Source organism: Cotesia glomerata, linkage group LG2 (assembly GCF_020080835.1).
Source record: "Cotesia glomerata isolate CgM1 linkage group LG2, MPM_Cglom_v2.3, whole genome shotgun sequence".
Lineage (NCBI taxonomy): Eukaryota > Metazoa > Arthropoda > Insecta > Hymenoptera > Braconidae > Cotesia > Cotesia glomerata.
Genome location: NC_058159.1, coordinates 25,462,045 through 25,488,106, shown reverse-complemented (window position 1 = coordinate 25,488,106; position 26,062 = coordinate 25,462,045). Strand labels below are relative to the sequence as shown.

At 30.7% G+C, this 26,062-nt stretch overlaps 1 protein-coding gene across 18 annotated transcripts in view; it reads right to left on the bottom strand.

Annotated features, from left to right (window-relative positions):
- The window catches only part of LOC123260019 (plasma membrane calcium-transporting ATPase 2), a 95,591-nt gene that overhangs the window by 42,511 nt on the left and 27,018 nt on the right, over positions 1-26,062 (bottom strand). The window contains exon 1 of one of the 18 annotated variants that reach the window (XM_044720930.1): positions 2,801-3,914. The exons of 16 other annotated variants lie outside the window; for them this stretch is intronic. The gene's annotated coding sequence lies outside the window, so the exon portion shown is untranslated. Of the gene's footprint in view, positions 1-2,800; positions 3,915-26,062 lie in introns of those variants that run through there. One more of the 18 variants, XM_044720932.1, reaches the window with a different exon arrangement.

The following is a 26,062-nucleotide window of genomic DNA, read 5'->3' as shown; positions in this document are numbered from 1 at the left end:
GTGTACACTGTTTTTTAGTGATTACAAGCGATTAGTTATTTTTACTCATTACGTTTTTTATTTTCTCATTATTTTTTAGTCACTCTAAAGACCAACGTCCGACGGACATTAATTTTTAAGGTATTCATTATGCCTATATGTTCATGTCTACGCTGATAAAAAAAGTCGATAGTAATGGTAAGATACTAAATAGGTCAACTATCAAAAATTAATCACTGGTACTAATGGCATTTTTGTTTTTTTATTTTTATCGAAATAATTTATTTGTCAGAATAAATCTTGAGTTTAATGATTGACAAAAATTTAAACTTGAAATTTTAGTGATGGAAAATATATGATGCACCTGTTACTGGCTTGAGAGTTATTTTATTTATGAATTTACGCTCTGAGTGAAGAAACTCTCTTTAATAAACTCATAAAAATGAAGTTTTAATATCTTTATGGAATCTTATGACAGAAACACTTTGCTCTAGCAATTTATTTTTTTTAATTGACCTAACTAACTATCTTTGAACATCCAAACCTTGATGCAAGGAAACGTAAAAAGATTTCTTTAACTGTGTTACAGTAGAACCTAAATCTAAAACAGTAAACAAATAAAAAATTTTGAAAAGTTTTATAAGTTAATTATCAATAAATTCTTCTACAAAAAATTAACTCATATTGTAAAGCGTGAATTGAATTTTTTTTATACTGATACAACTTTGAAGAGTTTCATCTTTTTGAATTTAAAAAGTATTTGTGGTTCAATCTAAGTTTACTTCTTAAATTTTTTTTACTTGTTTTAAATCAATCAAATTCTTGACAGTGGTATTTTTGGTCTAAGATTATTTGTCTTACATCAAGTTAAATTTTTTATCAATGTAAATGTACTTCCCTTTACGTTTACAACAAAATATAAGGTATATAAATCCCAAAAAATAGTAGTAATTTAGAATTTTAGTAAACTGATAAAAAAATAATTTTAATTATATAAAAAAACATTTTTTGAACGCAGAATACAATTTCTAAAATTTTTATTGTCACGATTTAAGAAAAATTTGAACCCAAATCAATTTCTTAGTCCAAGAATTTTTCTGCTTGATTTAAGAAAATGATATTTTTGAGTTCAAGATATTTTTTCTCGAGTAAAATTAATTTTTTTAACAAATAAATTACAGCACAAAATTATGAACAAAAATTTGTTTCATATTAATTAATTATATAGAAAAAACTCAAATATCTACAGACTTTATTATCATTTTTTTAGCAGATAATGATAAATAGCTGCGGGAAATGACGTACGCAAAAGGGCAGTCAAATTTGGACCGCGAGTCATGTTTCAAGCTGACGAAAGAATAAAGATGAAGATGAAGGTGAAGATGGCGACAACGATGAAGACGAAGTATCTTTTATAATCTAATTCGCCCGGACTGACATAACTGTGGAGCGACTACTCGGTACAAGTTGCTCGTTTTCTATTCTTCTATTCTCGCGAATTGTCTTATATCGCCGTCTACGTCTCGCTCGGCAATATCTCGAGTCTTGAGGTCTGATGATCGAGGTCTCTTACAGTACTACTTGTTATATTACTGTTGTGGAGTGTGTAAAATGTCAGTGCATCAGTATGAGTGTGAGAATAAGTGTGAGTAGTATGGCTGATACTCCCGAAATAATGTTAGACGCGGTGGCTTCAGACGAAACCGAGAGATCTGTTATGTGCCCAGGCAGCGTTGAGTTTAACTGTTGTCCTCTTGCTGTACTCACTAGAGTAAGAGGTTACATAATACCAAGATATAATTTATTCATTTTATTTTATTTGTACCGACAATTACACTCTGAAATAATGGTAGAGGGCGTGAAAATTCCTCGATGCTCGAAACTTTTATTTATCTTTAGTGCTAAGATTAGCAGAAATAGTGTACGTGTGTGTTATTATTATTTATTAATAGCGGGGGATGAAAAAGCACGCGGTAGATGAAATAAAAAAAGAGAGAAAGAAAGTAAATAAAGAGATAAGAATAAAATATAATTCGAGTGTGACATACGTCGAGATGTTGCTGCCGCCACCGGTCTCAGTCTCGGTCTTAGTCTCTGGCACTCTCTCTACGTTTAGATGCTTACGCTTACTAAAAATAAAATCGGGTCTTACTCTTTTGAACCAAGCTTAATTTCCACGCTCGCCCGTCTGCAAGCCCTCCCTTGCTCCGAGCCTCTCGATCTGTACCAGCTAAGTCATGAGAATTTATATATATATATATATATATATATATATATATATATATATATATATATATATATATATATATATATATATATATATATATATATATATATATATATTTACATTATATTAAACCATTATTATTATTATTATTATTATTATTATCATTATTATTATTATTATTATTATTATGTGAATACCGAGTTGAATGTAGGTAAAAAGCGGACAGTCTCACCTCGAGCTCGCGAGGTATTTTATTAAGCCAAGCTGCTCCAAACTGGTGAGAATAAGAAATCACACACACATGTCTCCTCACAAACGTACTATACATTTATTTATATTTAAGTTTATATAAATATCTATCTATCTATATGGGGCATTCCACGCGAAATCCGGCGGTTATAGAAGTCAAAATATTGAATTTGATAAATATTTTCTATAATCAAGGTTAAATATTTTTGTGCACAAAAAAAATTCAATGAAGAAAAGATTTTCATGATTTAAAAAAATAAAAAAATTGACGGTACAAAATAAAAAATTTCCCTCCAATTTGTCAAGTAACAAAAAAAAAATAATTTTTGATCCAACAATAATCACCTCACTCACACCTTTTGCTAACTCCTCTTTCGCCTCCACCTTCCTTGCAATCCCTTAAATTTATCCTTGTTCTCCGCCAGCTCGCACTCGGCCTCACCTTCTTCTTCGTCGCCTCCAACAGCAGCCACCGTTTCGAGGAGGCCCTCACTATCACGTTTTGTACCGCGAGCGACACATTTAAATTCGTAACTGGTGTTCCTTTCCGCCACTATCATAAATATTATAAAAATCGCTTTTATTATTTATTCTTAGCTCAGTTTCTTCTTCAACAATCACTGCACTCACACACTACTAATACAATAATAATCAACTACAATATATCCACGTATATGTACATATTGACGTCTAACAAAACAAAATAATATTAATTACCATTACAATTATTTTCAATATATATATATTATATATTACGGTGAAAGAAACCCAAATTCTACTTCGCTAAATATATGTCTTTTCCAATGTCACGTCGAAGCCCATCCTAGTTCGTGCCACATTTCACTACCCCGATCAAACCACTCACGAGTTTTCGTACTCTGGTTCCATAACAACCCACGACCTCCACCTCTGCCGCAAGCTACTCCGACCTCTACCTCGAAATGAACCTCCAAGTCTGAGTTTAATTCAAAGTTTAAATTTTCTTCGTTATCCCAATTTTTGTTTAGTTTGCTCCGAAAAATTACTGGAGCTTTTTTACTTTTGCTGGCCAGTCGAGTTTCCTTGGGTTGGATATCGAGACGCTCCCACTGGCTGGTGCAGGTCCCAGTCACTGCTCGCGTTCCTCGTTTCGAAGCTTCGACTTTCTTGAATTGAGCTTTTAAGTTTGCTCCGTTTCTCATCTATCAGACCCGACCGACTGACACTTACTTATTCTTTATAAAATAATTTATTTATAAAAATCAAAAAAGTGAAAAATATTTGTCTCCAGACTGAATTAACAATCACTCAACTACATATACAGGTACATACTAACTACTTATATTAATACAACTGTAACTGTAACGATTTAGGTTAAATCACTAGTTATATCACTATATATATGTGTATATATAGGACATAGAATAACGATGAGAAACCGTGAGTGCGGGACGAAGTTCGAACGAGACTGAGGTCTCCCATCCGCGGACTGACGTTCTAGCGGCGGCCAAGAAAGGCCGGGGCTCGAGCGCACGCGTACATCTCGCGCCCTTGCGCCACCCTTGTCCGACCTACCCTCTTTTTCCACAGCCGGTTTTCTCTCACTTTTTGTTGTATTCTGACATGGACGCTCATCCACCAGCCCCCGTTATATTATCCATCCCGTCTTTACTATTAACCGCTCTCTCTCTTTTTATATATATATATATATATATATATATACCACTCCACTCCCTCGACAAGTGAACCTCTTTGCCCCGCTTTCATCCCTCCCGACACTCACTCACACTCACACTTTTCCCTCTGCCCAACCTAACAGAGGGGTTACTCCTTTCTCGAACTCTATTACACTGTTGTATTGTGTTTTCTCTATTATATTATTATTATGTTCATCTAAGCAAGAGCTTTTTGAGTGTTGATTTTTCTACACAGAAAAAAATGTTTACTTGGACCAAGAAATTTCAAGGAAGACCGAAGTTAATTTGAAGCAAGAAGAAATTTTCTTGATCTTGAGGCAAGAATATTTTATTGGCTCAAGAAAATTTAACTTAATCCAAAATAAATTTTTTCTTTCTTGATTCAAGAATTATTTTTTTCAGTGTAGGAAAAATAATAAAAATTTTTTTTTGAAAGTTTTATGTTGAACTGAGATTTAAAATTCAGAACAAGATAAATCTGTAGCTTACACTACTCTGGCATTCGTTATCTTAAATTTTGAATTGGGAACCTCGGTTGTCTATTTTATATCTGTGCTTGCACCTGTATTTATACTTATATATTATATATATATACTATAATGAACAATAGGGTGTACGTTACTATTACACTGCATTACTCGGCCGAGGCTTCGTGTATTCACTTATTGCCGCACTTGTACGAACCTTGTACTACTGTAGTACACTACGCTCGCTTTTAAGGTCAGGAGATGAAAATATTGGATTAGAGTAAAGTTTGTTTCAAGTCTAAGCAGAAGTGAATTTTTTTATATCTAATTACGATGTTTTTGGGGTTTAATAAGCTTCATTTTAAAAATGTAACAATTGGAGAAAATGTTATTTTTACTTTGAAAACATTTATAAAAATGTATTTTTATTTTTTTCATCTTATTTTTTCGTATTAATAAAATATCAATATCGATTGACATCAAAAAAGACACGTATCACATAAATAAAAAATAATATTATTTTTGTCTTTGAGTCCAGAATTCATCTTTAAAATTGCTTTTATAAAATCAGGCGGTGCTTTTCTACGTTTCTATTAAATTGTTGTTGAAAAATACACAAATTTTTTTCCCTAAAAATCAATAAATCAATTGAAAATTTCATACAAAAATCAATAAATATATATTAATTGAAAAATTATTTTTGATTTAAAAAATCATTTGATGTCAAAATATTCTTAACATTAATGAATTATTTCACGGATTTATTAGCATCTATATACCAAACTTTTCCTTCTACAAAATTTTTCTCCGAGAATCAAAAAATTAAATCAATTTCTGAGCTATCAAAAGCGATAACAGCTTATCGTATAACAAATCGTAACAAATCTCAGTGTGTCATTGTATAATACAGGGTTTATTTATCCGAGGGAATTGATATGCGTAATTGCGACGATGACAAAAGCTCTGGGTAGTAATCAACGTGATGATGCTAATCAGTGCATCGGATAATGATATTCTAGTGTACAAGGTATAGTATCAAGATAATGATAATGAGAATCAATATGAGAGTAGATAATCTACACTGTTAAATTCAAAATACACGGGTGTCTTTTCTTGATAATTCTTGTACGCACGGACGCGCGTTTAATGGGCATGACGAGACAGGATCGAGCAATCGGTAGAAGAATCACTATGAAATGTGATGTAGTGTCTACGAAGTATGAAGCTGTGAATAAGCTAAAAGCTATAATATGTATCGCAAAGCGAAGACTAGGTCACGGGTGTAGGTGACACTGTTCTGCCATCGGATTTTCTTTTGCTATAGACGAGCAGAGTCGTCTTATCGGATTTAAAATTTAAAACTTTGTTACATTTTGTTTTAAATATTGCTTTTTATTTTTATCCATATCACTGTTATTGTTTTGTATAATGACTCAGGTATTTTGTTGTGGGAGACAATGAGCGTGTATTGAAGATGGCTAAAGTTTTAGTATAAAAAGGTCGAGATAAAAGTTGATATAACAAGTTCAAAGGGGACTTGTGCTTTTTTTATTTTATTTTTTTTTACTGCCACTGCTACTGCATTAATGCTCTTTCGCAAAGTGTTCGAGATTACGCCTATTATATACAATACTTTCTTAATTAATTCATTTTGCTTCCTGTACTACCTGTACCGCTGCTAGATTCTTTTATTTTTTGTTTTACTTTGTGTTTTTATCTTTTATTTATTTAACTGTGGATTTTTATTTTATTTTCTTCTTAATTGTGAGACATCATTCTATTGGATGATACCAACCGCGGATTTTATTTTATTCAGCTGTTTAATTCATAGAATTTTAATTGCGACGAATCTTTGGAGGAGATGGTTTTAGATTCACGACACTTGAGGACTCTTCGGGTTTAGGACTATGAGGAGATATTGAAATTAATCCTGTAGCGCAAGTGGAAGAAATATTAAATACACGTGTTAAGAAGTTAAAGCGCTGAAATTGAAAATGAGATTTTTAATAGGACTTTAATTTCATTAAGCTAATTGGAGTATTTTTTAATTTTTTAGACTAAGTAGAATTTATCATAAGTTTTAATTTAGAGCAAGGAATTCTTCGAATTATATTGTGGTGAGAAATTACTAGATGTGTAGTATTACGTGACCTTCTTTTATTGATTATGATTCAACTGATAAAATATTGATTTGGTTCAAAAAGAAAAATATCTTGGAGAATTTCATTGTCTTCACAGAAAAAATTATTTCTTGAGAAGAGAAAAAAATTTTCTGGTTCAAGAAGAATTTTACTTCGACTAAAACTGTTTTGAATTTCTTCGTTAATTATTTTGGCTGAAATCAATTTTTTTTTTTGTTTTTGATTGATTGAATCCAGTTGAAAAATTTTTGAACTAAATTAATTTTAAATTAAGAAACTTTTTTAAGATCAAAAACTTTAATTCAAGATAATCAAATTCTTTCAAATTCGTTAGAACTTTTTCATTCAAATAAGGTAATATTTATTTAAACTAAACAAAATTTCTAGGAAAAAAAATTTTGTTTGCATAATTCAAGAAATTCAACAATATGATTTTCTTGGTTTAAGATTTTTTGGAGTAAAATTAATTTTTAACTTCCTGCTAAGAAAATCGAAGATTTTCAAAAATCGGGAAGTTATTGTTTTCACCCCGTTTTGCAAAAATCGAGTTTTCACCAGATCTCGACGTTTGAAGGACACAGAAAGCTTCCCTGACTATCCCCGCGAGGTTGTCACTACGTCTGTATGTATTTATGTATGTATGTATGTATGCATGTATGCGCGCGCGTGTGCGTGTGTGTGTGTGTGTGTGTAAGTATGTGAATCGCTTATAACTTTTGAACGATTGAACCGATCGGAATCTACCAAACGGCGTTCTAAAGAGTTCCCTCAAACTTAGATTTCCTATGAATTTGAATCGATTCGGACCGATAGATTTTGAGAAATTTTGAAAAATCTAAAAAAAAATCGAAAAAAATTTTTTTTTGAAAGTGGTTTCTTTGGAATAACTTTTAAACGGCTCTATCGATCCACTCCAAAAACTAATCCGCCCTTGAGCTTGAAAAACCCCGTCGATCACCACTAATCCGGTCAAAATCGGTTGATTCGTTCGAGAGATAGCGTGAACGAAAGAAAACCGAAAAAAACCAAAAAAAGTGTTTTTTCGGAATTACTCCGAAATTTTTCGTTCTATCAATTTAAACTTGAAGATTCTTTATGAAGCTTAAGAAACTGCGTCGAATGTCACCACCCGCGTGAAAATCGGTTCATTAATTCAGAAGTTATTGCGATTTGAAAATTCAAAAAATAGTGTTTTATCAAACTTCTATAAAATTTTTGAGCTCGAAGAGCTCAAAAGCATACAAAAGCTATTTTTCGAGCTCGGAGAGCTCAAAATAACACACGAATCGTATTTATGAGCTCGAAGAGCTCAAAAACGTCATAAGTGCAATTTCAAGCGTTTAGGTATAGACTTGGCGGGAAGTTGCAGGGATGGCCTTCAGGGTCAACCGTTTTCCTAATTTGTTTTTTAGTGTTCGAACTACTATATTAAAAAGACTAATTGTAAAATTTTATCAAAAAATTCATTGAATAAGTAATTATTTTCATCAAATACTCATCGGTAATATAAAGCTTGTAAATTACAATGACATTACAAACTACAATGACATACAATAAAGATGATTTAAGATGAGTATCCCTAAAATTATCATTTTCAGGAATAAAGAGTAAATTGCACCCCTTTTGAGGTGTGCAAAATAATTTATAGTTAGATCAGAATTAGAGTACAACACATTTTTTGCAAGTACAATTAGCGGCGGAACACAGGTGAAACTTTAACCAGTAACTTTTAGATGAATTAGATAGGAGTAGTTTAAACTCCTGGAGTTTAGTCGTGTGTAACTGTATGGGAATGAGATAGGAACGAAATGCGGTGTTTTCGGAGCTTTTGGTTAACTCTACCACCGAGTTAACAATTGCATAATGCACGCCAGACATATATATGCGTCCATATAAATCGCACGGTTACGTTATATTATTTAATAGAGACCTATATACTGAGATTTTCGTCACACATTTCTCACGCTTTCGTGTTATGTGTCTCGTGTGTCACACGATAGACGACACATATTATAGACACTTTAAACAGACAAATTGAACCGTTAAATTTATCACCTAGATCCCGAGCATAATTCAACAAATTATTTATTCATTCCAATTGTTACTTGCTTTTGTCACAATAATTGTCAAAATTGCACTAAAAACAAAAAATTAACTTTATTCAAGAAAAAAATTTTTCTTGATTCAAATAAATTTGGTTTGATTCAAAAATTTTTCAGTGTAAAAATTATTTTTTGAACTTTGTATCATATCATGGACATGTAATATTTTTTTTATTTCTATTTTCAAGAGTTTAGTGTTATGCAAACAAGAGTATTTAACCCAATCTAAATTAACTTTGATAGCGCTGTTATGTTCTCTCTAACGATAACGATTACGGCACCGTGATAATGATTACAGATATCCAACGGAGACAATTTTCGATAATGAAACATGAGACACTTGGACGATAAGACAACATCGCTGCTCTGTCGATCTTCATCGTGTCGGGTAAGCTCAGCTTAGTAAACTAGGCGCATAATTTATCGAAATAGCTTCTCTATTCAGGTTGTCTGTATGAATTTCAGCTTACGGTAATTTAAAAGCTCGTTAAATCAGTGTTTACATCATAAGATTATTTAAATCAATCAAAATATTATCATCCATATTTAAAATTGTAATAGTAAGAAGTATAATTTTCAGATGCCTGGAAGACCAAATAAATGGTCGAATCGTTGCACAAATAAGAATGTGATGTTGTTAAGATTCTGTTAATTTTCCACATCCCTGATAATTTACTGTTACAATTATTTTAATTTACATCACTTTTTTCATTATAATATCCTCAGAAAATTTATGTCAGTTTAATTTTTTTTTTATCGAACAAAAATGAAGCTTCAAATATTATTATCTTGATAAACGCATTGGAAATTCTTTTTATTTGATTCATAGAATTTTTATTTCGGAATTGATTAAAGTAAAATATATGGAGATCAATATACTTTGATGTTTAATAATTGAAGAATGAATGAAAGATATAATTCTAGGTATAAGTTTTTCATAATTATTTAATTGGTGAAACGTTCCCTATTACTGTGTCGAAGACTTCCATTATTTGATTTGATAAAAAGTTGAGCTGGCCGACTTTGGAAGCATTTAAAGATAAAGAACAATCATCAAAACTTTTCGCCTGAAGGATTGTGAACTTTGAGAGATGAGTTGTTCAGTTTTAAATGTTTTTCTGTTAAGTATATTGATGGAAGAAAAGTTGAGCAAAACTATGTAAATGGAAATATAAGTTAAATTTTAGAATTTCATTTTTTATAAATTTCTCGAAAATTAACATAAAAATTTTAAAGTTATTCAATAAAAGTTTCATTTTTTAAGGGGGATGGCCACTGTGAAATTTCAAAAAAAAAAAAAATTTTTTTTTTTTTTTATTAAATCCAAGTTTATAGATTCAAAAATATGTATCTAGAGTTTGGTATCAAAATTCCGAATATTTTTCGAGTTATAGTCATTTTTGTGACAGCACGTCAAATGACTTTACACGCGCGGCACTCCGACGAAAACGCGTTTTTCTCGAAACTACTTTTTTTGAACTGATGAAAAATGTAATTCACATAAATATGAACCGATTTGCAACTTTTTTTTTCTCCCGTATTCGTCTATTCAGTAGCTATAGTTGCACGTAGGGGATTTTGGAAATTTTGATTTTTAAGATTTTTTAGGGCTGTTTGAATCCAAAAAAATGAGGAAAAAAAACGAAAAAATTTTTAATATGTCGCCATTTTTTTTTAAATCCAAATTTTCAAAATCCCCTACGTGCAACGATAACCACACGCATGCAGATTACAGCGCTCTTTCGTTTTTTTATTTTAGATAATCCGTTTTTGAGTTAGAGATCGTATAAGGGAGGGGGAAATTTTTTTGGTGCTCCACAAAAATGCTAATAACTTTGTAACAACATGATATTTTTGGATAAAAATTTAGGAGAATAATCTGCAATTTACACTTTATAAAACAAAAAAACCCAATCCCCGAATTCCTTTATTATCCCAGTCAAAAAAATTCCCGAAAATCACCTATTTTTTCGATCCTCACAGTGGCCATCCCCCTTAACTTATATCCCATTCCATTAAAATAAATTTCAGTTTTACAATAATTGATTATGTATTCATCAAATTATTCTATTGACAGAAAGCAATCAAGAAACTTTTACAAATAAATTATTCTTAAAATAAATTTATGAAGATTCGAGGTTTTATGAATACACGTCAAAATTAATCACGATAATTGTAAATTTAATTTCCAAAATTGTATATATAATTGGTGGTTGACGAAAAGACGAAAGATCACATATATGTATGGTATCAATTACGATTATTAATAATAATAATTATTATCATTTTAATATCGCAGGTAAATTAGACCGCACAAATGCAATTTAATCAATTACATAATAGATATTACGTTTCTATAATTTATAGAATTGGGTAAAAATAAAGGAAAGTCATAGAGTTGAAGTAATAATAATAATAATGAAGTGGGAACTTAAAAATTTAAAGTCGACAAATGCATTTTAACGAGCAATATAAATGCTAATTTCACAATGTCATGCATGAGGATGCAATTAATCCTCAGGGGAGTCTTTATTTTCCGCTGTAAACCTGATTAAGAATCATCGTTCAGTACGCCTCCAAGTGTTACATCCTTTTCCTAGATGATAATTGATTAAGTGGGTACCTAATTAATAATTATTAACTCATCTGTCATTATAACTACACGGAGAAAAAAATTTTGCTATAGGAACTCTATAGTAGTTAGTTGTAAAAAGTTCCAGTAGGTTAACGTATTCTTATAGTAACAATACCGTTTGGCTCCTGCAACTCTACATCGTTGAGCTCTGAGAGCTAAACGTTATTTACCTCTCACAACTCTACAGGATCGTTCTGAGACTATAACAAATTTTTGGCAGTCTGCTTAGTAATTTTTTTTACGATTTAGCATTGATAATTTAAAAAATAAATGCGGCAGAACGAATTTATATTGCCAACAATAATTGTATATGACAAATAAGAATAGTATTATAATAGAAATAAAATAATAATAGAATTTATATTACAAATAAAAATTATTTGTTAAATAAAAATATGGTCGTCACAAAATTATCTTATTTTCTTAATTATATCAATAAATATTAGACATAAAATCATTATCGTATATACACAAGAAAAGATAAATAAACGAAAACAAATTTTATTTTGTGTTAAATGGGGTCTTTTTAATGTATTCCGATAACTTATCACTTATCACAATATATTAAACTAATAAATTAAATTAACAGTCACTGCAAATGTACCTTAAAAAACCATAAATACAAAACTGTTCTAACGAAATTCAATTTGACAAAAAAAACCTATTTCCTTAAATAAATAAATTAGGAACTTAATTTTCCTCATATATTTTTAATAATATAGATTAGTAACGAAATAATTCTGTTTATCATTTTAGAAGGTTATGAAATATGTCAGCGCACTCCACTACTGCACAACGTAGAGCGCTCCCAACTATTGGCTAGGTGCACGATGGTGCTGCCCTCAATTTTCATGCTTTTCCTATGTTAAATCAAACGGAGTAATTTAGTTCCAGTGGCCGCCATTAGCGTTAAATCATGCTCTTCCCATAACATTTACACGTAAAAGTGGTAGTCAGCGCTAGCTCTCCCCACCATATACTTCGCACCCTGGCAATACCGTTTAGCTCTGAGAACAATCCCGTAGAGCTCTGAGAGCTCAACAACATTGAGTTATCAGAACTAAATAACATTTTGTTACTGTAACTCTACAACGAACAGTAAACTGTGTATAGTTGTGGTAACTCTACAGTTACGTTACCAGAACGAAATTTTTTTTTCCGTGAATGTTATTTACATAGAAAAACTTGTTTTTTAATAAGTACATTAATAATTAAATAACAATAAATTTTATAAGAATAATAATGAAATTATATTATTATTCTAAAATTTATTTTTATTTAATTATTAATGTACTTATTATCGCTAATGTTGTTGTTATTGTTGATATAAGTGGATGATTGATGGCTGACTGGATCACAAGAAGATTGATGTTTTGCATAACAAACAAAATCACGAATAATTTAATAATATTAGACAAAGTTAGAGATTTAATTATAAACTACAGAGCTTTTATTTATCGACTTATATTAACGTCACCTTGTCCTTCAAGTAGTCTGACTCGCGGTCCGACGAGCCATGCGGGAGCAAGTGCATAATACAGATGAAGTATGAAGGTATAAAGTTAGAGGTAGAGGTTGTACAGCGTCAAGTTATATATAATATAAGTTGTATTATTGTTATACATAGATAGTATACATGCAGGATGTACTTCTTGAGATATATAACTGTAATTTATGGTGCACATCATGTTAGTCCATGGTACACATCAAGTATAGGGTACATATGTAGTAAGATATTACATATGCACTATTGAAATGCATGAAACGCGCAAGCGCAGTCTCTTTCGATCGACGAACGACAACCCAACGACTACAACGACAACCACGACGATGAAGAAAACGAAAAACTGCCAAGAGCAATCAGAATATATAATCAAAGATTATTAATTTAATTGCTCTATTTTTGAAAAAGAAAATTTATTTCTCTGAATTTATATGAAAGAAGTAATTTAAAATAGAGTGTGCTAGCACGTTGAATAACTTTATAACTTTTTCATAGCGATAGTGATCTGATAATGAATGACGGAGACGAAGAGAGGTCAATCGAATTACACGTCTTCTCTGTCCTCTCCGGTCGTTTTTCAATCGCGATCCTATTAGCCCTGACAATCGCGTGTGATGTACACGATTTGCATGCTTACAAATGATATTTATAACGACAATCCACTATTCATCACAGCCTTGATTCAATTTACTTTATTGTTAATATACCGCATGTGTCAGCATAAACTCAGTAATACCCATAAACTTCAAATTTTATCATAACCGCGCTTCATGTCGATCGCCATTTCATCCACAGACTCTCTTTGAGTACTCGATTTCCTGCTTTGGACACTAAATTCCATTGATAAAAACATAAATTGTGGTTGATGGGAATCGAACCGCTGAATTGCACCCTAGACACAACTTTTGATACCAAAATTACCTTCCAGTGGATGGTCAACACGTTGATGGAAAAAATAATTTGATTTTATGAAAAGCTATTTTTAACGAAGAAAATTATTTTGAAACCATTCTCGCATGGTTGTTTCAAAATAAATTAAATTTTTTAATTAAAAACTTTCACATAAAATTTTTGAATTTAATTTTTTTTATTGATCGGTTAATTTTTTATCTACACGAAAAAAATTAATTCTTGAGCAGAAATTAATAGTGTTAGGGACTCATTACAGACTTCGAAACACTATTTTATATGTAAATACTTGATGAAAAAAATCTGGACTCGTACTAGGGTAATCTCGTGTTAAAGTCTGGAACGTTTACTTGTCCAAGTCATGATTTAAAGTAGAAGTTAATATTTTTTGACTAGAAAATATTTATGAAGACAATTATTTTGAGTGAAGAAAATTTTTACTTAAGGCTTAAGTAAGCCTTTTTTTTTGTATATAAATAATATTTTCTGCCCTCCGGCTGGAAAGTGGCAACTTTCTGGCCGCTGCGCTTAACAAAGTTGCCACATTCCGGCTACGTCGAGCAGAAAAATAGTATACATACCTTGGCCAGTAAAAAGTAAAGCCTCAGATCACATGTTTGTCAACCTCGGCTTCGCCTCCGCCAACAATTACATGTGATCTGAGACTTTTCTTATTTTACTGGCCTAGGTATGTAATATACTATTGTCGATAAATAAATTTAATGAAAATTTGTGTTTAATTTCATAATCAAGGCTTAAAATTAAATAATTTAATGACTTGAATAAAGATCAATTTTTGGAGGTGATAGTCGATATTATCTGAAATAAAATGTTTTATGAAAATCGAACGTAAAATTTTGCAAGAGGAATTTTTTGTTTTTAATACAAGAGTTTTAATAAACTAATTGAAACTTTTATCCAGTTGAGAAAATTTGGAGTCGAGAGTAAATTGACGACTAATACTTTTTCGTAAAATTTGAGTTTAATATTGGAAAGAAGACAACTCGTGGATCGAAAAAAAAAATGAGGTTGCTAGTAGAAAAGAAGGTTTCTGTTATTTTAAGATAAAACTCGATAATTTCGTAACAAGTTTGTCGAAAACATAAATATAGCCTCATCTCTTAATATATTAATCACCACAGAGTTGAGTAGTTTACTCGGGTACAACGGACAGCATGCGGGATGTGAGTGAGCTAAGACATGGGTAATTGTCACGGTGATCTTTCCTCGAACATGTTATCTCGAAACCCGTCAATGACGTCCGTGTAATGACGTCAACGTCGTTACGTTATGTCATGCATCAATGTCCACGTGAACACTATTATATTACTATTATTATTGGTATTGTTGTTGTTGTTATTACTTATTCCCATCATCATCACTGACGACGGAAACTCTCATTAAATTCATTGCTGTTTACAACACGGAGCATCAGTACAGGGTGTTTCAAGTCAAGTGTTATATGAGAAAATATATGTACATATATATATATATATATATATATATAAGCAGATTATTCTGACACTAGTTTAAAATGTCATTGATGATATACTATAATAGTTTGTCTCCCATACAATACCAGATCCGCGTCATTAAATGCGATATGCGTGAGAATATTTTTATATTTTTCATTTTACGCTAAATTATCCTCTTGTTCAATTACTAGTTAACTTGATACAAAGTAATCTACATTAACGCTCAAACATTTGTGCTCTTGAACTTTTGTTTGTTACTTCCTCTTACATCAGCAAATTAGTTTATTCTTCTCCTCGACAATTGATATGGTGTCAAAATATTTTTATTTCATTTTATACAATTATTTCGGTGCCGCAGAAAATTTTACGCCCTTACAAATAAAAATAATTCGAATAAAGTCTTCTAAATTAAATTCTGGCCAAGGAACGAGAGATATGGAAAAATTAATGGAAAATTTTTCTGTAGAAAATCAAATTTCCTATAAAAAAAAGTCTTATGATTTTTTTCATCTCCAATATTTTAGCCAGAAATTCGAGTTAAAATTTTTTGAAAAAAATATTGATTTGGCTCAAAAAATTTTAATTCTGGTTGAATGATCAGAGATAAGATAAAATTTATAGAGGCTGTTTTTGTAAGCAATTAAATTTCCTGTAAAAAAGGATTTTTGAAATTTTTTTGCATATCTTCAATATTTAACTCAGAATTTTTAATTGAAAATTTTACAAATAATTTTTACATTAAAGAATTGGAGTAAATTTTTTCAAAAATTAAAAATAATTCATAAAACACTCTGCTAATATCTACTGTAATTTTTCAGTCCATACAGCAATTATCTCTCAAAGCTCGAGTCTTTATAATTTCAATTCCAATAATGCATCGTTTAATTTACAGTGCTTGACTACGCGCTTAAAAGTAGACCAATTACTTTAGTGAATATTTAATTAACTCTGGCTTGAATCCAAATGTAAATTTATTTATTTTTTGACGATATTTATAAATTTTATCCCCAGTTACTCGCCCGATAAAATATTATAATTTACAGTAATGAACCAGGACGAGGATGATCATAATTACTATTTTGATTACGAGCATAAATATATGTCGAGAATTATTTGTTAAAAAAGTTGGATACAGATTTTAATTGAGATACATTAGCATTGACGTCCTCTTTGTTGACTGGTACTCTTGTGGCTTCATTTCTGTTCAAATAAGCGTGTGAATTCACTGGGTTTCAATACACATTTCCTTGTGAAGTAAAATTATTATACCTATCCCTACACAATGTGATAGAATGTGCTAGTGCTAGTGCGTTACGTTACGGTCAGCCGAGATAGAAATACCACTATTGCTTGCCACTATACATGGCATATGTCTGTACAACACTTTTACTTGCATGCTTGTACGCAAATAGGTACCGTATAATATATACGTGAGAGAAGCTTATAGTTGGGAGTACAAATACGAGGGTGAAATTTCATAGTGATAATGCCGAGAAAGTATATCAACATTAATTTATGTCCATTCCTCTATGACAGCCATTTATTTATTTATTAAGCGTATTTACATATGGATTTATTTTAATTTAACCCATTAATATAAGTTGACTTATTTTTACTGTAGTTATAAACAATCTGCACACTAAAATAAAGTATATTTAATATTAAATACACTTAACTTTTTGGTTGCATGGGAAAAAATTTTTTTAATTAATTGTGTAAAAAAAAAAATTGCAAGTGTAATTTTTTTACCGTCACCTGTTACTTAAAAAATTTTTTAATGCCAATACTGGGCTACTAATTTTTTTATCTTTCATCATTGACGCCAAAAATTAATTTTCAAACTTTTTCTCTGATGCATGTTCTGATACGTCATTCAAGACTCCGCGCACCTTCAACGAAGACGTCCTATAACCTTTAGAGAAAACTAACTATAAGTGTTTTGAGCTTAAAATGTTTCAATAAATTAAAATAATTTATTACTCTTTTAGACAGAAAAAAACAAACATTAAAATATTACAGTTATTCATCTAGCGCTGCTTCAAAAGAACAAATGCGAAATGTAAAAATGATAAGTTTGGAAAATATTTTTTTTAAATAGTTAAAGTTCAATCTAAAAGTACATTTGAAATGGCAAATTACACTGTTCAACTTTTCTAAAGGTGTAATAGAAAGCTTTAAAGTCGTAAAAATTTTTAAGTGTTTTTTAGTTTCTGTAAGGTTTGCTCTGAAAATTACTTTAGCGAGTACATCTAGGAATAGTATATCTTTTTATTACGTAAGACTTTTCATATCAACACTTTTGAAAGTACTGCTATAGGGTGCTTTTAGAATACACCCTGTGAATTATGTAACGTACAAATATGCAAGTATGTGTTATTTACGTAATAACGAATGTATTTGATAGTTCGCACCCATTGAAAGCGTTATACTATAGAAATTTAGTTATTTTGTTGACATACTTTCTTCCTAAATTTTATGAGTGTGAAGTTAAGTAATAAATGTTGCTCAGGAACATAAAAGCTTCTAGTAAAATTCTTTATGAATAAAAGCAAGATAAAATTCTAAAGAAATTCTTGAGAAAAAGAAAGCAAAGAATTAATTTTCCGAGTTTTTGTGAGATTCTTCTTATCAAGGCATTCTCATTAATATTTAGTTACTAACAACGTCACTATTTTAATTTTTCAGCAAAATGCAAGTGTAATACACACCGTTAATAATTATCTTTTGAATTTTCATGAAATGTCTCAAGCAATTTACAGTAAAATTTGCATTTTAAATTTATACTCTGCGGAAATTGTCCATGAACTTACAATACCGAGTTATCAAAATTCAGCTAAAGTAAATAAATTTTATTTATAAAGGAGGGGCAAAATGGGATACTTGAAGAAGTATTGTTTTTGGTCAAATGCGCTGAATTTCTTATTTTTTGATTACCTTCAGAGTAACAAAAAAATTATTTTTCGAAAATAAAATATAAATTTAAAGAAAGATGAATTTTTTCAATAGTTAATACAATACAATAAAAAATATCGGTGCAAAAATGGTATGAAATTTCTGTAGAGTGAAAATTTTATTTTTGTATTTGAATCAAAACAAAAAACTTAAAAAATCTTTTATTTAGTCCTGTCTACAAAAATTTTCAAACAATTTTGAATACTCCAAAGTTAAGAAAACATTGGTATCTATCAAAAAACGATTATTCCCCATGAGTGATCGTTTTTTCCAAGCAAATGTAATTTTTGGGACATTTACCCGGCAATAAATAGTCAAGCTAAAGAAACTTTTGAATCCAATGAAGAAAATAAATCTACGGACATATGACATGAGTAATGAAAGAAATACAAAAATCCGAACTTCATGAGATAAAGAATAGATACTACACGATTTGTTTGAATTCAATATATTTATCTTCTGGCATATTTTCTTCCCGATAAAATTTTCATGCAAAGTCAAAGTCAAAGATAACTTTTCTTCACAGCACATCACATTTTAAACTATATCTAACAATCTAAATCAACCCATACTCCATAATTTCAGTTTCTTTAATCTCTCCCCCGGCAACAAGACAATTACAATTCAGCCCTCCCATAAATCGAGCTAACACAAGCTCAGCGGATTTTATACCCGATAAAAATCCTGCAAGTATCAATTGAATTTTCTCAATCTGTTTTGGCCTACCGACTCTTGTCTTTATATATATAAACATATAAATCGAAATATCGTCTCGAAAATAACCAAGGGGCTAGATAACGAGTGTCTTGTATTATTTTATACGAGGGCCTCGGCCAGTCAACGAGATTATCGGCCTAAAGAGGAGAAAAAAATGGACATAGGAGATAAAAAAAATGGCCAGAAAAAAATGAAGTAAAACAGGGGATGAACAGTTAAAGAAGGGGAGAGGAATACATGAAGAGGAGAAGAAGGAGATACTGATGAAAAGATGGGGAGGAATAGAATAGAAAGACACACAAATAAATAAAATGAGAATGAGAAGAGTAAGGGGCACTTTTGCAGAGCAAGAGCAAGAGTTGTCTGGCTGGCTGGCTGGGTTGGTCGGCTTTATCGATCGGGGAATCGTAGGCGCCACGTCGGCGATACGAAGACCTATATCGTGAATCGCCGTCACGATCGTACATATATATATATATATATATATATATATATATATATATATATATATATATATATATATATATATATATATATATACATTCTAGTTTCATTTTCTCTCAAACATTCATTTTTTTATCTTTTCATCTCGAACTAAACGAAATAAGTTGAAAAGAGTGTACAGTCTAGAGTGGTGGTGCCCTTTTTTCTACGAATCTTTTTCTTGACAAAATATATCCACCCGTTTTCGTTTGGTTCTGCTATACCGGTTTGGTGCTTCAGCTTTTTCTGTCTCTTCATACTCAATTCCATTCCATTCTGTTCTGTTCGGCAGTCACGTAACCAGGTGGAAAAACACACCCTACACTCTACACCCTCCACAGTAGTATATATAAGTATATATAGTAGTATTAATACGCTCTCCAAACTCAAGGTAACCGTAACCGTCCACGGCATGTGAAGTTGTTAAATGTCGGTGCGGATTCTATTCCAGTTTTTGGTCTGTTGTATTATTATTATATGTGATATTAATAATACATTGCTCAGTGTAAATAAAATGGAGTAGCCGCAAACATAACACTTGTCCAAGAGCTAGCTGCACGACAGCTTCTAGATTCTTAAGCTTTGGCTCTCCCATCCGGCCGAGAAGCCATTCTGAGGCGTGTCTCCGATTCGTTTAGTTGTTGTATGTTTAGGAGTTGCGAGTTATAGTATTACTTTTATTATACTTCATGTCGTTAATCACTTCTGAATATAAATATATAGGTTTATTTATAATTCATCGTAATGACTCATTCGAGGTAGTCTTTATATGTATATTTATATATATGTACCGAGCGAGCGAAATTAATCAGCGTTATTTCATTATTGAATATAATAGTGTTATGCGTGAGTTGTTGGTTCATGTGCTTTGTATTGTATTAATTATTTTAATGCCCCGAAATTTTCGTTCGAGAGGTTGTAATTAAATTGTCGGAAATGGTTTGGTTTGATTCGATTAGTTGATATTATCTTTGGGTTTAGACGGTGTGCTAGAAAAAACTATTTGGGTTACACGATACACTGAAAAAAATGTTTTCTGCTCGGCACCATCTACTGTATAGTAACGAGTGTATCGTTACGGGTACAATCCGTACAGCTACGAGTAGCAGTCACGATTCATTCAGGTGCCATTCACGATACTATTGCTACCGTTAGTATACAGTTTTCCTAACCTCACTATCCTCTCAATAGCAGCATGTGTATTGTGACAGTAGCAATATCGTATCGTGGAGAGTAGAAAACTTTTTTTTCTGTGTATGGAATAATACTGAAATTAACAGACATTTCATTATTTTTGGAAATTTTTTTATAGATGAATTATTAACGTAAATATAAATAATAAAGTATTAAAACATCATAAATAAATTACGTTTTTAGTTTGCATTGATAAAAAAAGTAAATTTAATGCGGAATAAATTTTTCGCTATGGTGATATCAGGTCATGTCTGAGAATAAAAAAAATAATTTATTATAATTTTTCAATTTTATAATTCCTATAGAAATTTTTTGACGGTAAATTTTTTAGTGTGAAAATATGAATGAATTATGGATGAAATTTTTAAATATATTTTTCTAGTACTAATTTAATTTTTAAACAAAATCCAAAATAGACAAATGTATGCTGATTTTAGCATCATGATACGCGAAAATCTGAAATTATGAAATATGAAATAACCTTAACTGATAAATTAATGAACCAACAAAAGCTTCCATCTATCGATAAGCCTCCACGATATTCAACAAGAGTTATTACCACAAACATATTTCACTTTTATTAGAAATAAACAACCGTGTGTTCTATAACGGGCCTCTTAAAATCCTCAATATTTTCAAGGGTATTAATTTTTCATTTCATCACCAAAATAGAATTAGTATGAAAGATTTATGCAGATTAAATCTTTTTGAAATAATAGATTGTCTTGGTAGCATGACATTTATGTGCCAAGATTTAGGGTTAAAAATGCTATGAGATATTTCACGTGTAGTCATATAGATAGACATGATTAAGACTGCGATTATTATATATACTATGAATTAATGGAAAAATTTACATCCTTAGAGTAGTAAATACAGATATAATATCAGACGGAGCGGGTTTAGTGGAAGCTCGAGTGGAAAAATTTAAAAACATTTTACCGGTTAATATCTAAAGCTACATCGTATAGTCAATAACCAGACCGCAGACGTGAGTGCTGGCTCTATTATATATATATACACAAATAGCAATGTTGATGCTGATGCTGGTTCTGTACTGCGGGTGAATTATTTCTGGTGTCGTTTAAAATCATCCGACTATGTTGATTGTGTATTTTACAGGAGAAATAACAACGCGCGGATACACAAACCACGTGATAAAGATACATTAACTTCAACATTCAATTCTCGTCAGTCAGTAACTTCTTTTTATGTGTAAAAATAATTCACTGTAACTCCTCATTTTTTGTTTTTTTAATATCTTGTTAATTTTACTTGTACAGCGCATTTAGATCTTAAGTTATACTATGCTTATTTGCTAACAGTAGTAATTATTTACTCAAAAATATTATTTCATCAAAACTAGTTTTTTTTTCTTAATTAATTCGGTTGTAGACCGAAAATTGGTTCAATAGTTGATCGAACTGAAAACTAATAACAGATATGCTTCTTAACACAATTAAAACTTGACTCTCTTGTAACGAGACAATTCAGCGATCATGCGCCTTTTATTAGATGTTTTTAACACTACTTTTGATCAAAAATTATGTATGGACTTATCAGAAAATTTTTTCACGTACACAATTCTAAATTTTTATTTAAACACTGTTATATTTAAATTAGTAATCAAAAACTAAGTTTAGTGTTTCTATAAAATAAATTTTGAACAGCAATAAAATTTTTTTCATACAACTAAAGATCATCACGTGTGGTAAATTCATTAAAGGTTTAAAACTAGCTCTTAATTTGCTTAACGACCATTATTCTATCAAATAAAATTATATAACGACCATTAGTCCATTAGATATCGGTGGATGACTCCAAAAGTGTAATTTTTCATTCAAAAGCCGATGTTTCAGCAACTAATTCTTGTATCCATAAAAAAATTAGAGCTGCATGAACAAGTTAACTGATTTTAGCATTAATTCAGTAAAAAAATTCCAACAATCTTTCAAAAATTACAAAATTCTTTTCTTTGTATCAATTCTATCCATTGAAAATCACTTGAACAATTTTTAATTAACAAATTCTTTCCCGACAAGTACAAATTCATTGTTTATAAATTCAACAATTAAAGTATCAACGTGGATGTTTAATCTCGTTATCAAGAACGAACAAACAAATGCTTGACTTGAGCAATAAAATGTTATGAAAAGAATAAAACTAATGATATTTGAACTTGAGTGATATGATAGGATAGTAACCTATTCTGCGCAAACTAAATGTGCTCGCGGGAAAATCCGCTTAAATGTTAAACCCGAATTTCCACAGCGTTCAAGGCTTTTCACGCTTGCATTCACACCGTACACCTCCGGTCATCCTTTTATTTTTTAACTTTTTTTGCGATAGTTGAAAATGGCAAAAAGATTAATGAAAAAGGTAAAGTTTAACCGAGATTTTCCAGAAAGCCAGCGAATCAGCATCGGGAGAATTCCTGTGAGCTTCACACGATAGAATGTTACGTTGTTATTGATCGGACACTGCACCTAACCTCTATATCGTGGCCGCGAGAACGTGCAGTTTCGCCAACTGACTAGACCAACTAGCAGCCACCCTCAAACCATCCCGCCCTTGATTAGGCCTCTGGGGTGAATTTAAGGCGCCTGATAACGAGACTGGAATGGAAGATGAGAGATGAGGGTTGAAATTTGCACGGATCGCTGTGGTTTGATGTTCGAAGGGTATTTTAACTATCTAGTGCGAATAATTAGGGGAGGGGGGAGGGGGAAATGGGGTAGGGGTGGCAAAATGGAGTACCCCCAAAATTTTGTAAAAAAAATTTTTTTTTCCAAAAAGCTCTTTTAGCTTTCTAAAATATATTTTAACGTCATTTCCTACAATTTCAGAGAAAAAAAATTTTTTTAATTAAAAAACATGAAAAAATTTTTTTTTTCTAATTTTTTTTGCATACAGTAAAAAAATTTTCGTCAAATTTAACACAAATATTTATGTTACTGACTGTTTTTACACAAAATAATGTTAATTCTACATTCTAGTATGTTAACTCAATACATGAGAATGTAAAATTCTACACATTAGAGTGTAATTTGCTACACAAAAATTTTTACACTTTACACATTGACGAAAAATTTTTTACTGTGCAGTAATTTTTATCGTCATTGTGCATTGTAATAATTTTTTTTTCACATTTAAGATTTTTTTTTCTAAATTTTTAAGTTCTCACTTTACAAATAAATAATTAAAAAAAAAAAAAAATCGGGAAGTCATTGGTTCCATGCCAGTTTTCGAAAATCAAATTCTAATCTGCTCTCTACATTGTTAAGGTCTTAGGAAGTAGCTCTTAATATTCCTACGAGGATTTCTATCAGGGTGTGTATGTGTGTGTGTAAACCACTCATAACTTGTGAGCAACTCCACTGATTTGAACGACAATCGCATCATTCGATAAGGTTCAGCGAAACTTAGACTTCCTCATAAATTAAAAATAACTTTTTTCTTTTAACAGCTTTTAAACAGATGTAACGATCAATTCCAAAATCTAAACAGTTCTTTAGTTTAAAAACGACGTTGACTGCTGCAAACCGCATCAAAATCGGGTGATGTGTTGAAGAGAAATCGTACATTAATTATTTTAAAAAAGTATGTTTTTCAAATAACATCGAATTTATTCTCGAATTATTTTTGATGACATAATTTAACTATAAATGTTCAGGCCTACAAAATTATTCAACTTGAAAAAATTTTCCTGAATCCCTAAACCAAGAAAGAAAGTGCAAAAAAAATTACGAATCTTTTTTTTCATGCTATTATTTTGAATTGCGTGAGAACTATGAGTCTAAAAATTTTTTCACCGGGAGTTCCAAAAACTAGAATTTTCTCAAGAGAACTCTTTTTCTTATCTTGATATTATTTTTACTCAAGCGAAACCCGTCAAAAATTATTACAAAGTTTTAAAATTTTTTTGACTACCTCAATTCCTGTTAGGAGTATATTGCTTCAACTAACAATGTCTCTTTTTTGGGTGATTTGTTCCTCTCTTTGGGTTCTTTCGTAGACTTATCGATAAGAAAATGTTATTTTTTTAACGATATTTCATTTTCGGATGAAGAAATTTTTTTTTTTCACTTTTTCAGGGAGTACCCCATTTTGCCCGCAAAAAAAAATTTTTTTTTCTACGGCAACTTGAAATTTGATTATTTTTCTTTAATTACGATTGAAAACGAGAAAAATCAGCGTATTTAAGTCCTTAAAATCATAACGATTTCTCAAGTACCCCATTTTGCCCCCCCCCCTCCCCTATAATATAAGTTGTAGTTATAATTCAAAAGTGTGAAAGATAAGATCAAAAATGGAATTTTTTTCTTTAATTTTTGTGAATTTTTTTTTTTTTTTAAATAAATTTTAATATTAAAATTAACTTCCTGATCTAAATTTTTCTTTAATCTTTTTTTTTTTTTTTCAATTGAAATATGTTAAAGAGATATTTTTTACTTCAACAAAATTACTCTTACTTGTAAAATAAATAGCCTTGGTAAAAAAAATCCTTAACCAAGAAAATAATTTAAAAAATCTAATCATCTTGAATCAAGTCGCAAAAATTTTTGTTGATTTTAGAATTTTTCTATTAAATTAAATACACTAAAATTTTTTATTTTAGTTTTTTTTCAGTTACGACTTTTTTTTCTTCAACCAAGTCAATTTTTTTATCAGTATATTAATACAAAAATATTTATAACTCAGAAATAAAATATTTGGAATAAAAAATGGTAAAAAAAGTAGGTGGACGGTCGATTTAAATTAAAAAAGTTTATTTACTTTTATCATGACAGAGTTTGTTGTTGAAGACACTTGACGGGCATGTAATGACACAGGTTTGACATTGAGATGAGGGAAGAAGATGAAGAAAGGGTGAATGTATGTACTAGTAAACTATTAAAAGGGGTGACAGTGGGAAAGGTCGAGGGATGTGACTCTGGACATGTGATTTTCATCCATTGAACGGTCATGTAGTAACACACTGTAGGGATCGAGGACAGCTCCCGTAACCTAGTTATCTATACCATTAAATATATACATATATATGTATATGTATATATAGAGAGAAGAGATTGAGGACCATTGGAGAGTTGGGTTGTTGGTAGTTGAATAACTGGGACGTCACGAAATTGGGTAGTTGGACTGTACTATCATCGACACATTGCTGACAACTATGAGAATAAAGGAACAATGAGAGAGTATGAAAGCCACAAAGAGAACAAATAAAATCTTATACTCTGCTCGATTACACTCTTTGACATACTAGAAGATCGATATGTTTGAATTTCAAACGTCAAAATATATTAACGAGTTATTCAAGCGCTCAAGTAATTAAGATTGATAGGAAATTTCGGC